Genomic DNA, 15,219 nt, shown 5'->3' on the forward strand with positions numbered 1-15,219 from the left:
TCCTTGCTCCCAGGGCACTTACATTCATTACACTATATAATGAATAAAGTTATACAGCACAATAGAAAGTGATAGGGGCTACAGAAAAAAGAAGCTATAGAGCAGGATAAGAGGACACCTGGAGTGCTGGTATGTTGGGGAACTGAAATATTGAATAGGGTAGTCACAGTGAGAATGTGACATTTGAGCAAATACTTGAAGGTGGTACAGGAAGGAGTATGGCAGGAAGAGGGAACACCCGTGCAAAGGTTATGGAGCAAGAAGCTTGCCTGTTGTGTTAGATAAACAATAAGAGGACAGGGTGGCTACAGCAAAATGAGCAAAGGGAAAAGTAGTAGGAAGGTAGTAAAATAATTAGAAAGAATTGTAATTAAGTAGATGGCAACTATTCCTAGAGAAAGAATCTATGTCCCAATGGACATCAGCACATCACACAAAATCCCTTCTGAGTTGGAAGTCACAGCCAAGGCAGGATTAGAATTCAGTTCTCATTTTACCTCTATGAATTCTGAATTTTTCTCTGGAAATGAGAAGTTGGAGTAGAGATCTCTCTACATTACCATCTGGTTTTAAGCCTCAAGCCTCAAGGAAATAGGAACATATGTTCTGAGGACAATAGGTTGCAGTGTTTTCTCTCTGGAGGACACTAGAAGCTTATTGAGGCAGACACTTAAGACCGATTTTCTTTTTTCGACTAAACGAGTATTTTTAAAATTAATTTATTTATTATACTTTAAGTTCTGGGTTACATGTGCAGAATGTGCAGTTATGTTACATAGGTATCCATGTGCCCTGGTGGCTTGCTGCACCCATCAACCCGTCACCTACATTAGGTATTTCTCCTAATGTTATCCCTCGCCTAGGCCCCCATTCCCTGACAGGCCCCAGTGTGTGATGTTCCCCTCCCTGTGTCCATGTGTTTTCATTGTTCAACTCCCACTTATGAGGGAGAACATGCGGTGTTTGGTTTTCTGATCTTGTGATAGTTTGCTGAGAATGATGGTTTCTAGCTTCATCCATGTCCCTGCAAAGGACATGTTTTCCTACAGTTTGCCATGTGGCTGCAAAAACTACCTATTATCCTCAATGAATGTGCATTCAGAGTCCACTAGAGGGCAGCCCTGCACTTAGAAACTGAAAAAATGTTTACTTGGCAAAGGGAATGTATCATCCATTGGGCCGTGATGACCAGAACAATCAGAATGAATAACAAGACACTGTGAAAAGCTTTCAATAGGATTTCAGTTTTTCAACACTTCTTTAGTCATGGGCTGTGGCCTAATATAACAACAAGTAGTATCAGACCTTGAATGTCTGATTTTTAAACCTTTCTGGATACCTAATAGACATTGTTTCACTCTAGCCTCAAAATAATTCTATGAGTGGTGAGCTATCTTTATTGCTCAGATAAGAAAACAGAGACTCAAAGAGCAGAACAGGGATGGGGATGGGGTCAAGATGGCCGATTAGAAGCAGTGGCAATCAGAGGCTCCCCTTGAAAAGAACCATAATAGCATGCAAATCCTGCACCGGCAACTGAGGTATCCAGATTCCATCATTGGAAATGACTAGGTGGCTGGTGTGATCCACAGAGAAGAAGGAAGAGTAGTGTGGTGTGGTGTGGTGTGGTGTGGTTGCTACACGGGGCAGAGGTGTCCACACCCCCCAGCCAAAGGAGGCAGTGAGTGAGTGTACCACCCAGCCTGGAAAATGTCCTTTTTCCATGGAACTGTGCAACCCACGGATTGGAAGATCCCACTCATGAGTCCATGCCACTGGGGTCTAGGGTCCCAACTATGAAGCCATACAGATTCTCAACAGGCACTAAGCTAGAATCTGCTTAAGGCTGCTAAGCTCCTGGGGGAAGGTGACCAGTGCCACAGCTGTAGTTGCCTGCTGTCTAAGCCATTTGGGTTCCTTGGTAGAAGGGTGACAGCTGACACTGAGACTGATAACTGCATAACACACTAAGCTCCCAGGGCAAGGGAAGGGCAGCAGCCATCTCTATAGCTCCAGGCCACGCTTTTCCCCTGCTGGAGCTGGGGAGGCTGGATGGTTTGGTCCCAAGAGGTATCCCCCACAGTCCAACACAATGGCTGTGGCAGACTGCGGACAGAGGGCCTCTTCAGGCCTGACCTTGACCCATCAAGGTAGGGCCTCCATACAGGAATTCCAATAACTTCAGTCAGGGACTCAAGGACAGAACTCTGACCTCCCTGGGCCTGAGCCCCTAGGGGGAGGGGTGGCTGTAGTCTCCACAGACCAGTAGACTTAGTCTTTCCTCCTGCTAGTTCTGAAGAATTCAGGCAGCCCAGATGCGTGGGTTTCCCCCAGCGAAGCACACCCGCTCCACCAAGGGACAAAGTGCTTTGTTAATGGGTTCCGCTCCCCTTGCCCCCTAACTAGGTGAGACCCTCCAACAGGGGTTGTCAGACATGCTATACAAGAGTGTTCCTACTGGCATCAGTTAGGTCAGAGATCTCAGAGGAAGGAGCAAGCACCCATCTTTGCTGTTCTCCAGCCTTCTTGTGTGACATCTTCAGGCATGGGAATGAACCAGATGAATAGGGCCTGAAGTGAACCCCCAGCAAACCACAGCAGCCCTACAGAAGAGGGACCTGATAAGTGCAAGAAAAACAAACAGAAAGCAACAATAAGAGCATCAACAATAAAAAGTCCCCACAAAATCCCCATCCAAGGGTCAGCAGCCTCAAAAATCAATATTAGACAAACTCATGAAGATGAGAAAGAATCAACAAAAAAACCCTGAAAATCTAAAAGGCCAGAGTGTCTCTTCTCCTCCAAATAATTACAATGCCTCTCCAGCAAGGGCACAGAACTGGATGGAAGATGAAATGGACAAATGGACAGAAATAGGCTTCAGAAGGGGGGTAATAACAAACTCTGCTGAGCTAACCAAGCATGTTCTAACCCAATGCAAAGAAGCTAAAACCCTTGATAAAAGGTTACAAGAGCTGCTAAATAGAATAACCAGTTTAGACAGGAACATGAATGACCTGATAGAGCTGAAAAACACAGCACAAGAACTTGATGAAGCATACACAAGTATCAATAGCCAAATCAACCAAGCAGAAGAAAGGATATCAGTGTTTGAAGACCATCTTGCTGAAATAAGGCATGCAGACAAGATCAGAGAAAAAAGAAATGAAAAGGAATGAACAAAACCTCTAAGAAATATGGGACTATGCAAAAAGACCAAACGTATGATTGACTGGAGTACCTGAAAGAGCCAGGGAGAATGGAACCAAGCTGGAAAACACACTTCAGGGTATTATCCTGGAGAACGTCCCCAACCTAGCAAGACAGGGCAACATTCAAATTCAGGAAATACAGAGAACACCACTAAGATATTCCATGAGAAGACCAACCCCAAATAATCATCAGATTCTCCAAGGTCAAAATGAAGGAAACAAATGGTAAGGGTAGCCAGAGAGAAAGACCAGGTCACCTACAAAGGGAAGCCCATCAGACTATCAGCAGACCTCTCAACAGAAACACTATAAGCCAGAAGGGAGTGGGGGCCAATATTCAACATTCTTAAAGAAAAAAAAATTTTCAACCCATAATTTCATATCCAGCAAAACTAAGCTTCATAAGCAACGGAGAAATAAAGTCCAACATCACCGATCATTAGAGAAATGCAAATCAAAACCATACCGGTCAGAATGGCAATTATTAAAAAGTTAAGAAACAATAGATGCTGGTGAGGCTGTGGAGAAATAGGATTGCTTTTACACTGTTGGTGGGAATGTAAATTAGTTCAACCATTGTCGAAGACAGTGTGGCAATTCCTCAAGGATCTAGAACCAGACATACCATTTGATTCAGCAATCTCATCACTGAGTATGTACCCAAGGGAATACAGATCATTCTACTATAAAGACACAGGCAAACATGCTTATTGCAGCACTATTTACTTTTTTTTTTTTTTTTTTTTTTGAGGTGGAGTCTCACTGTGTCACCCAGGCTGGAGTGCAGTGGCTGGATCTCAGCTCATTGCAAGCTCCACCTCCCGGGTTTACGCCATTCTCCTGCCTCAGCTTCCCAAGTAGCTGGGACTACAGGTGCCCACCACCTCACCTGGCTATTTTTTTTGTATTTTTTTTTTTTTTTTTTAGTAGAGACGGGGTTTCACTGTGTTAGCCAGGATGGACTCGATCTCCTGACCTCGTGATCTGCCCATCTCGGCCTCCCAAAGTGCTGGGATTACAGGCTTGAGCCACCGCACCCGGCCATGCAGCACTATTTACTATAGCAAAGACATGGAGTCAACCCAAATGCCCATCAAAGATAGACTGGATAAAGAAAATGTGGTATATATAAACTATGGAATACTATACAGCCATAAAAAGGAATGAGATTGCATCCTTTGCAGGGACATGGATGAAGCTGAAAGCTATCATCCTCAACAAGCTAACACAGGAAAAGAAAACCAAACACCACATGTTCTCACTCATAAGTGGGAGCTGAATAATGAGAACACATGGACACAAGGGGAGAAACAACATACACTGGGGCTAGTCATGGGGTAGAGGGCAAAGGGAGGGAGAGCATTAGAACAAATAACTAATGCATGCAGGGCTTAAAACCTAGATGACGGGTTGATAGGTGCAGCAAACCACCACGGCACACATATACCTATGTAACAAATCTACACATTCTGCACCGGTATCCCAGAACTTAAAGTAAAATAAAAATAGTAATACTAATAACAAAAAAGAACAGAACATGAAACAGGGAATTTTGTTCACATGATTTATTGTAAGAGTAGCCTCAAAAGAAGGGGAGCAAAGGAAGTAGGATACAAGAAGAGAAGGGGACAAGCAGAGATATGGCCTCAGCTGGAGTCTGCTTTGGTCTGACCCCATGGGAGCTCTGGAACAGGCTTTGTACTGCAGAGTTGGTCCCACCTTGAGAAAAGAAGATATGCCTTTGTGCCCCTGCATTAGCAAGTCATGTCTGCAAGAATCCACTCCACCCCCCACCCATGGGGGTTATATTCTCTATCAAGGAAAGTTCTCCAGAGACAGGAGCAGCTCTGAGCCATCAGGGATCAACACTCAGAGCCATGGGATATGGGTGCACTGGACTGGCAAAGGGAAATGGGCATGGTACCGCAGCAGCATCCACTGTGGAATATCCTTCCAAGGATACTGCTAGTAGGTGTCAGAGCAAAACTTTAAACCCAGGTCTGTTTGCCTTTCACACCTTATGCTCTTAGGGAAGTTGAGAGAAAGAGACAGAGAGAGAAAGAGAGAGAGAGGAAGAGAAAGAGAGAGGGAGGGAAACAGACAGAGAGGGAGTGGGGAAGGAGAAGGAAAGGGAGGGGTAGAGAGACAGAGAGAAATGTTTGATAATGTTCTCATATATAAATGTAAAAATACAACAAAATCAATAAACTAGGAAAAGAAGAAATGAGGAAAAGAGATCAAAGTAGCAGGAACCAAGTGTAACCAGAACGAGGTTGGCCCTTTGGGGACATGTGCTCTGACTCTATGACGAGTTTCAGGTTGCCCTTAATGCTTGGATATCCACCAAAATTCAAGCCCAATTCCCACCTAACACTAGCAAGTAATAGTAATACCAATTTGTGCATAAATAGAGGCGTGAGTAATATTGCACATCACACTGAGAAACTTCTGTTTAAAAACCTTTCTTACAACCTCTCTGTCCTGGACTGAAAAGTCTTTTCCCTAGTCTGTCTACGTTGGCCTGGCCTGCCCCACGACCACTCACTATTTTATAAACCCAGCCCTGAGATTGGGAAGCAGAGGCCAGGCTGATGTGTCAGTCATCTGCTGTACCAATATACTAAGAGAAGAGATAATTTAATGCTTTCACTGGGCACCAAAGTTTTTTCCAAGCTTTCCGGCAGTCAGAGCAAAAAAGGAAAATATGGTAAATTATTTAATTTGCAGTTTCCAAAAGAAGAACGGAAACTCACTAGTTAATAATAACAGGGGGTATTACTTCCTGACATCTACTTTTAGATTAAATTTATCATGTGGGTGTTTATATTGAGGAATCAAGTAACATGAAGGTGAATGTTCTCAAGTATTTTATAAAGAATGTGTTCCTACTATTATTTTTCTTAGAGCTCTGTTTATTCCGTCCTGGTCCTTGTAATCTATAATGAGTGACTTTGTATATCTCTTCATTTGTTCATTTGTCAATTGTCTCCTCCACTGGAATGTCAAAGGGCAGAGGCTTCGTCTATGTGGCTTACCGCTGCACCCCCAGCCCTCCCCTGGGATCCAGTGGCAGGCTATTTGTTGAATAAATAAGTAAATAGAATAGATCAAGCATCATGGTGATGTAGTGTGCCAAAAGAGGATTTAGTAACCAATACTATCAGGGTCAAAATTGTTGAGCATAAAAATCAAAACCTAATTTGTTATGGAGAGTACTTCTAACCAGTAACTCATATCATTCAAATTTTAGGTTTAAAAATTATGTTATATAGCAAATATTATGAATATATACATGATATGCAAAGAAGACAGCTTGACCAAGTAAACAGCTGTTACCTTTTGTGTTGTTTTAGATTTGCTTTCCTCTGTGCAGTGGTATTTCCCATTTTCCTGACTTGATGGTTTTACTCAGTGTTCCATAAACTGCACAGGCACTGGCAGGGATAAAGGAACTGGGCCACAGAAAGGCTGAAATGTAATCCAGGCCCACCTTTTCAAATATCAGAAACCTGTATTTCAAGTTTATATTTGGCCATAGTATTTGGTTATGGATTAAGCCTCATCAAAAGTAAATTTCAAAAAGATTTCTGAAGAAGTTTCTATGATTGCTTTAGATTTTAAATATTTCTAATCTTTGGTTAAACACTTAATACCCACCTACTATCACAATAAATTCTTTTTGTTCTATGATAGGTCAAAAGTAATATTCTACACAACTGAAATTTATGGAAAATGCAGTTGACGTATCCTCTTATCTACGAGTTTGACATTGCTGGGTAAATAATCCTGGAGAAATTTTTTGACAATGTACCACGATATAGTCTTGCCTTAGAAATCAGAAAGTGTTTTCAAAATTCTGTTTTCAGGGGCAATGAGTCATGGTAATTAGGACCATGATTTAAGCAGTAACAACAACAAATTGACCAGAGATAGATTTTTAAAAGGCATCTCTTCCCCTAGAAAACGTTTATAAGGAATAACAATATTTACTGGTTAGCTTTTCCTACTAGATTTTATGATGTTGAAATTACTAGATTTGTTATGAAAATATTTTGTGTAGTTCCCAAGAGGCTTGGCAGGCCTCAAGCTTCTGAAACATAATGATTAGCAATTATTGGTTATTTAACACAATCAAGGTCATCGAGCATTTATAAATAATGTTTAACAGTAGCTTGTAAGTGGTTCATTTGGTAATTTCCTTTGGCAAGAAAACTGGAAAACTGACATTTTCTATTAACGGAAATGTCAAGCAACATCAGAAGATCAAACCTATAAATAGGGGTCCAATTTCTCATTGTACATACATGTATATGGTGCTGCCAATACATACAGAGGCTTCTGCTGGCACAGCTGTGAAAGGATGGCTACATCCACAAAACCCTGTTCAACTTTGTCACCAATTATATTCAGTTGACTTGGATAAACTTACCCAACCACTACTCTCTACAGAGCCGATTACTTTCTTCCTGTTTGGTGTATCTTGATACTAAGTAGCACTCTAACTTTGCTCTGTCTGCCATTCTGTTAAGCACTTTAGATGTATTGTTTCATTGAATGATCTTGGAAATCTAATAAGATAGGTTTGTCCTTAATTTATTGTTGAGGAAATTGAGGCATATTACAGTTTACTATAGTCATGTGTTTGCAGGTTCACTTCCTCTTTTAGGACTTTGAGTTCTTTAAAACTGTGTGTGTGTGTGTGTGTGTGTGTATGTGTGTTCTCTAATCTAATCAGTTCATTTTTATTTAGCCTATTGATATTTCCTGAGTTCCTCCTATGTGCCTGAGTCCTCCCCGAAGACTGACATATAGTGGGCCCTCCATAAACATCTGCTGATATGTGCTAACCTCCAATGTTAAATTGGCTCTTAGCTGTATGTCTTATATGTAACATATGTTCCTGCAATTGAAAGAAATTTGTCAGATAAAATTGTCTCTTCAGGAACTTGGCAGTGTTTCCAATCCAGCAGCCAGGCTAACAATGAAAATGACTCAAAACATCTCAAAGGAAGAATCACAGCTGAGAGTCTCTGCAGCAAGACCCCAACAACATGAAAAGGAAGTAATGGTCTTCCACAGTACCAGGCAATGCAGAAGGCAGCTATTATTTTGACAGAGCCAGATTTTGATGACCTCCCCATATTTGCTACGTAATGGAAACCAAAATGCTAAAATAGAACTCACAAAGGTGAAGAATGCAAGGAGGAATATGATTAATAGATATCAAATAACAAAAGAAGTACTAGTATTTTAAAAAATTGTAAAAAGAGCCCAGACAGCAGAGATCTAACAGACAGACCTAAATGCAGAAAGAAAGGCAGACGTAACAGGGAAGAATACAACCCAGATAAGGAAGTCCACTGTATCTGGCAATTTTTTTTGTGTAAAATTAAAAAACTAAATTGGCCTCAAAGAACCTCTGTCTTTTGATTTATCTTCAACTCTGGGCCAATTTCAAATGCAGACACTGATTCTGATTATGTTTGGTAAAGGCAAGAGGATTCTCTGGAGCCAAAAAAGTCATATGCCATATATCAAACTTTAACCTAATGCAAAATTCCATGACACTTATGTTATTTTAATTGTGGTAAAATATATACAACATAAAATTTACCACCTTAACTCTTTTTAAATGTATAGTTCTGTGGCATGAAGGACATTCATATTGCTACGCAACCATCACCACCATCTCCATCTCCATAATTCTCTTCGTCTTGTAAAACTAAACTCTATACCCATTAAATAATAACTCCCCAATTCCTGCTTCCTCCCAGCCCCTGGAAACTACCATCCTACTTTCTGTCTTTATGATTTTTGACTAGACACTTATAGATATTTTGAATAAAAATGTAAGAAAATGAAAGTAGGCACCTCAACATACACTGATCAAATGTGAAATATGTCCAAAATATGCATTGCTGTTTAAATAGAAAAGGTAACTGAAAATCCAGCCAGGACAAGGTAACTAAAGCAACAGTGAGTATCATATAGAGCAATGAGCATTTTGATTCAAAGGCATCTATGATATGAGGTCAGAGCAGGCACCAGATCCCTCTGATCTTTGCAGACATTTTCAGGCATTTGGGTCTGACTCTGAGTGATGCAGGAGACCACTGGAGGATTTTGAAGAAAGCAGAACATTGTATTATATGTTCTCTTAGCATCTGTAGTGGATGCTGATGGTGCCACACTCAGAGCTCCTTAAACTTGCACTCATTTTCTCTGTTGCTGTCCCCCTTCTCTGGAAAACTGCCTTTGGCCTTATGGGAGTTCCTCTACCCAAGGGCCATGCCCATCCTGGGTTGACTCTGGTTAACGCCTGATTCGCATGGGGGAACAGCTATGAAAGGCCAGCCACTTGCCTTAAGGTGGGACAACTCTGTGGTGCAGTTCATTTTCCAGAGCTCCCATGGGGTCAGGCTGAAGCTCCGTTCATCTGAGACCACACCCTTCCCCTGCCTCAGATTCGGACACTCCCCTTCCCCTGAGAGCATTCTTACAATAAGTCATATGTACCCGAACCCCTGTCTCAGGTTTTGCTTTTGGAGAACCCAACCTAGGCAGCATTATGATCTTTTGCCTTCATAACCTGTGTTACAGGTGTTAATTTCACACTGATTTCTGGGATTCTTTGACTAATTTCTGCCTCCCCATTGGCATATGAGCTCCTGTGCTCACCTTTTCTTCCTCAGTATCAACCATAGGGACTAGCATTCACTGAATGATTTAAACAGATCTTGTACAAGTCTTTTCCCTACTGGCTTTAGTTTTCATTACAAAAACATCATGTTGGTGCTGTGTAAAGGTGACAAAGTATTTATGTGATGACTGCATTTATTTGAAAATATAATCAATTGCCATTTTAAAATCACCTATTAAATGCCATGAAATCAAATGTTACCTGCATCTCCCAGTGAATGCATGACAAAAGGTGGTTCCTTTGATCACATCTGCCAAGTCAGCTGCTTAGTTTTTTGTTTTTGTTTTTTTTTTTTTTTTTGAGATGTAGTTTCACTCTTGTTGCCCAGGCTGGAGTACAATGGTGCCATCTTGGCTCACTGCAACCTCTGCTTCCAGGTTTAAGTGATTCTCCTGTCTCACTCTCCCAAGTAGCTGGGATTAAAGGTATGCACCACCATGCCCAGCTAATTTTGTATTTTTAGTACAGACGGGGTTTCTCCATGTTGGTCAGGCTGGTCTCAAACTCCCGACCTCAGGTGATCCGCCTGCCTCGGCCTCCCAAAGTGCTGGGATTATAGGCGTGAGCCACTGTGCCTGGCCAGCTGCTTAGTTTTAATTACCAAACAATGAATGTCCTAAGAAGGACAAACTCATTAAAAATATAGTTTGAAAGCTAAGCATAGTGGCACATGTCTGTATATCCCAGCTATTCAGGAGGCTGAGGCAGGATGATTGCTTGAGTCCGTGAGTTGAAAGCCAGCCTGAGCAACAGCAAGACTCCATCTCAAAAAACAAACAAAACAAAAAACAAACAAACAAAACTGGGTTGGTGCTTCACAGAGCTCTACTGTGTGAAAAACTTTAGGACTTAGGCATTCCAGAGCTACTGCGTTTTTCCTTTTCATTCAAGAGTCAACACTAATGTACAATGAAGCTATCAGCGTTTCCACAGATGGGCTTCTCCACCTCCTATGCAATTGCCTCTTACTTCATACCATTTTTCAAAAGTGGAGGTAATAAGAAAATCTTGCATCAAATATCATGTTGAAAGTGAAAAAATGCTACAACTTAAAACATAAAGGAGACTGGAGATCTAAGTGATATATTCTGGTGATATTTTTTAAAAAAATACAAAGTCCAGTAAAACACACAGATAAACTGTGTAGCATTTTCCTTGCAAACAAATGTCTTTAACAAGATCACGGAGGTACCCATCTAAAGACTAGGGCACTAAACTCAATTTTAGTTATGTGACCAAGGCTGAAGAATGAACTGATTTCTTGGTGATCTCTAAGAAATCTTGTTCCCAATCAGCACATGGTCATGCTTGTGCCAAATTTCTGGGAAGACTGTTTATGTCAACTCAAACATATGGCATTGAGGAATTATAATCCTAGGTGGAACATAAAGTCCACAATTATTTTTACAATGTGAGAGAGACAGGATGCATTTAATCAGGGAGAGGCTGTATAACTCACTTTGCACAGCCTCAAGGTCACCTAATAACAGGCAGACAAAAAAGACTGCTGTGGAAGACACCAGTCACACTCCACAATGCAGATGGTTCATGTCCACAGTGCTCATCACCCACTGGCAGTCTTAGTGTCTCAAACTGAGATGCTACTTGTTCAGTAACTTTATCCAGGCAAAATAAAACTTCCAGTGTCACAGGAGTCTGATATATATCGATGCACAAAATGCAGCTTATCTAAATTTCTCTTGAGGACTAGGATAGCCATTGCTAATTTCTATGAATGCATTGTATGTCACCCCAGTCTCAATTCAAGGGCATCAGTTAAGACTAGCCCTCATCAGTAGCAACATGATACCACGTCTGGGTCTAGAACCACATTGGAAGGGCTAAAGTTTGCAGTTCTAACTACACAGTGAATTTGTATAACAGGGGTTCTGTTGAGATGAGGGTTGGAAAGTCTTTTTTTGTTAATAAATGGGCATTATTTGTGTGGATATGTGATGACATATACCCTAACCAGGACCTCAGACATATATAACAGGGGCTCCACAGACATTGATAAATGAACGATTTCTTGTACAAACCCAAAGGAGGGGAAAGCTGACCCTTATATAGAAAGGTGGTGACCAGCACTGACCATCTCAGGAAAAGGAGAGAAATATTTTTATATGAGGGGCCTGGAAGGTTGAGTCTGAAGAAATTACAAAGGAGGAGGTCAGAAGGTACATAGGGTAGAAGAATAAATGTTGATCTAGAAATTAAATAGCCTCAAGGTTTATGGATTTGACTCTCTATATTTGCTCCTTGTTTGTTCTACCCTCTCAAGTTTTATGCAGATCTCTATTTCATAAGACTAGCTTCCACCCAATTGTGTTTAACCCAAAGTTACCATGCCAAGCACTTTTAATAGGGACAATACATCCCTCCTGTGGAGGTGGATGCCAAAGGCAGTCGGAGTTTTGCCTGGCTCTTCAGGCACTAAACAAACATCAGGTTGGGAATGCATCAGAGAATACACTGGTCATATCAACAAGAGCATCGTTGTCCAAAGGCAATAACAATCCCATAGTCAACTGGGGGCTGTGTGAATTCCCTGTCAGTTTCTGGAAGCTGATTCAGGGTCCCATTTTCTCCCAAGAGATCTGCTCTCATGTGCTGACTAAGCCTGATCCTGGCCTGAAAACTTTCCCCTTCCCTCCTAGTCCTTGGCATGGACTCCCCCTTAATGCACACTTCCTCCCTAACTTCTATAGTGTTTTCTTTGGAGGCATTCCTTAGTGGGTAACGTGAGGAAGGAAGTGGGCAGTTTTGCTTACATATTATCACCTTTTTTTTTTTTTTTTAAAAATAAACCTTTTGTGATTAAAGGAAATTTAGAATATAAAGTGCAAAAGAGAAAACAAAAACACACAGAATAATTATTTTTAATATTTATGAATATTCCCTCCAGATCTTTTAAAAATCAATATGAACATACATATGTACATTCTCTATTTATTTACAAAATTAGTCTTACTACACATGCATTTTATTATTTCTACTTCCAAAACACAAAGACAGTATGATAAAGAGTCATATTACTCATCAGTTGCACCAAGAGATAAAATCCAGATTTGCAGGGCATGGACTATTTTTTGGTCCAAAGAAGAAGCCCGTCAATGTACTCTAACTTCACTGCCACTATGGAAAGAAGGACCCATTCTCTCATTTTAAAAGAGAAAAACTGAAAGGGGGAAAAAGAAAACAATGGCAGGTGAGTGCAACACCTGTTTCTATTTCCCAGTCCATCTGTGTGAGCTTCTCATGTGTTACCATTTTAATCTGTCGAAGCATAGTCAGAACACGTCCCTATGTCAAAAAATACTGAGAGTGAATATTCAAATAAAAAATGTCAAAATAACAGAAATAGGATTGGGGCTTGATACTTTTTAGACTAAATGTATTTCCTTATTTTGTGCAGCATAATCTGCAGTCATAAAAAGCAGTATTTGTTATTTTTAAAAGTAAATTTAGAATCATAACAAAGTTTAGTTCCACATTAAAATTATTTCATGTCACTGATACTTTAAAATCATATCTCTCTGCTGATATGGTGCTATTTTCACCCAATAACAAAGTTAAATTAATATGCAAATAATTGCATGCTGGGAAAGACAGAGGTACTAATAATAATCACATTGTCAGTGCACTCTGAATAAGAACTAAACTACCAAAAATTACTACCTCAGAGAAGAAACCAGTGTTGTTAATAATTATTCCCATTGAAAGAGAAAATTCCAGGGTGAATATCTGTATTTATTCCAAATTGTCTTTGTGAGTCATTAAATCTTGTTCATGTGAATATAAGATATTATAAAAAGTAATTGAAGTTTAACATGTTGCCAACATTTTGTAGCTAATAGTCATGGAAATACAGACACCTGATACTGTGTTTTAAGGTGATTAATGCTTAGGAATAGCAAAGAACCATAAGTGTCAATTATATTTTTACTGGCATTTTATTGCTAAGGAAGGTTGTAAACGCCAATTCTGCTTTACTCTAGGAAGTAGAAATCGTACATTTATTAGAATTCCTTAACTGGATTTATGGTCAACAGATGGCACATGAATCATTCATAGGTATAATATGATAAACTGTAGCAAAACCTCCAACCTGGCTTTATTCGCAGCTGGGAGTCTCATCCACGAAGACAGAACAGAGTGCTTGTCATAAGGTATAAATAAGAATTTAATTCAAAATCATCAAAAGATTAGAGCATTCGACTCAAATTTAATTATGTGACCAGGCTAAAGAATGAGGTGATTTCTTGGTGATCTCTAAGAAGTCCTGTTCCCAGTTAGCACATGGTCAGCTGATGCCAAATCAGTCTGCTATCGCTGGTGTTCCCGGAACCTTGAAGGTACAGATTTCTTTTGTGCAAGGACAACAGATACCTTTTGAACCTTCTCCAAGATGAATTTTTAAAATGCTTCCATCTGGTTTTCTATTTGATTTATGATCTAAACTGTACTTTTAAGTAAAGCATAGTAATATAGACTATCAATATATATGCCATTACCTATACTATTGTAACTGTGAGAGGCCATAATATGCCACCCCCAATACACCTTTTGACAGGAGGATTGTTGAGCTGAAGGCAAGAAAGAAGCAGATACCTGAGAGCTCTCTGCCCTCCCTCTATTTGCCTAAAATCAGGACATAAATTTACAAAAACATAATATATCCCATCTCCCCTTTCTACCAGGAAGAACAAAAGCTAACCAATGAAAACTTTAGACCCTTATGGACCTGGAGATGGCACCAGAGGAATCTACATTAACAAACTTTAACTAGCCTTTATTTGCCTTCCCACAAGTTGCGGCCCCTGGAGACTCAAAGTCCATTTCCTTTGTTCTGTCACTTCTCTAAAAATTTACTGCTCTTTTTGAAGATGTTATATAAAGTGCAATTCAGAGTCACCTCTTTGATAATTACTCCTTCTCTAGGTATCTCCCATGTGTGTATGAAATATGCATGTTAACAAATTTCTGTTTTTCCCTTGTGAATCTGCTTTTTTGTTGTTGTTATTACAAGTGTCTGTTTCAACTAAGAACATATGAGTGTTAAGCAAAAATTTACTTTTTTCCCTACATATCTAGAAATCCTCCCTATAATCCTAAATACTATAGAGAAAAGAAATTACATATGTAGACACAATTACAACTCACAATGTTATTATCTGCCTAATACAGTTTTTATGAAATCACACTGTAGTAATTACGAAGTCAAACAATGTGCATTAGTCACAATTTCTCCCCACTGATCCCAAATCTTTCAGCCACTTTCTGTCATTAAATTCTCCACCATGAGGT

At 40.1% G+C, this 15,219-nt stretch overlaps 1 protein-coding gene across 2 annotated transcripts in view; it reads right to left on the reverse strand.

Annotated features, from left to right (window-relative positions):
• The window catches only part of MYRIP (myosin VIIA and Rab interacting protein), a 403,697-nt gene that overhangs the window by 228,974 nt on the left and 159,504 nt on the right, over window positions 1–15,219 (reverse strand). The gene's annotated exons all lie outside the window — the stretch shown is intronic.

This window comes from Chlorocebus sabaeus, chromosome 22 (assembly GCF_047675955.1).
Source record: "Chlorocebus sabaeus isolate Y175 chromosome 22, mChlSab1.0.hap1, whole genome shotgun sequence".
In the NCBI taxonomy this organism is placed as follows: domain Eukaryota; kingdom Metazoa; phylum Chordata; class Mammalia; order Primates; family Cercopithecidae; genus Chlorocebus; species Chlorocebus sabaeus.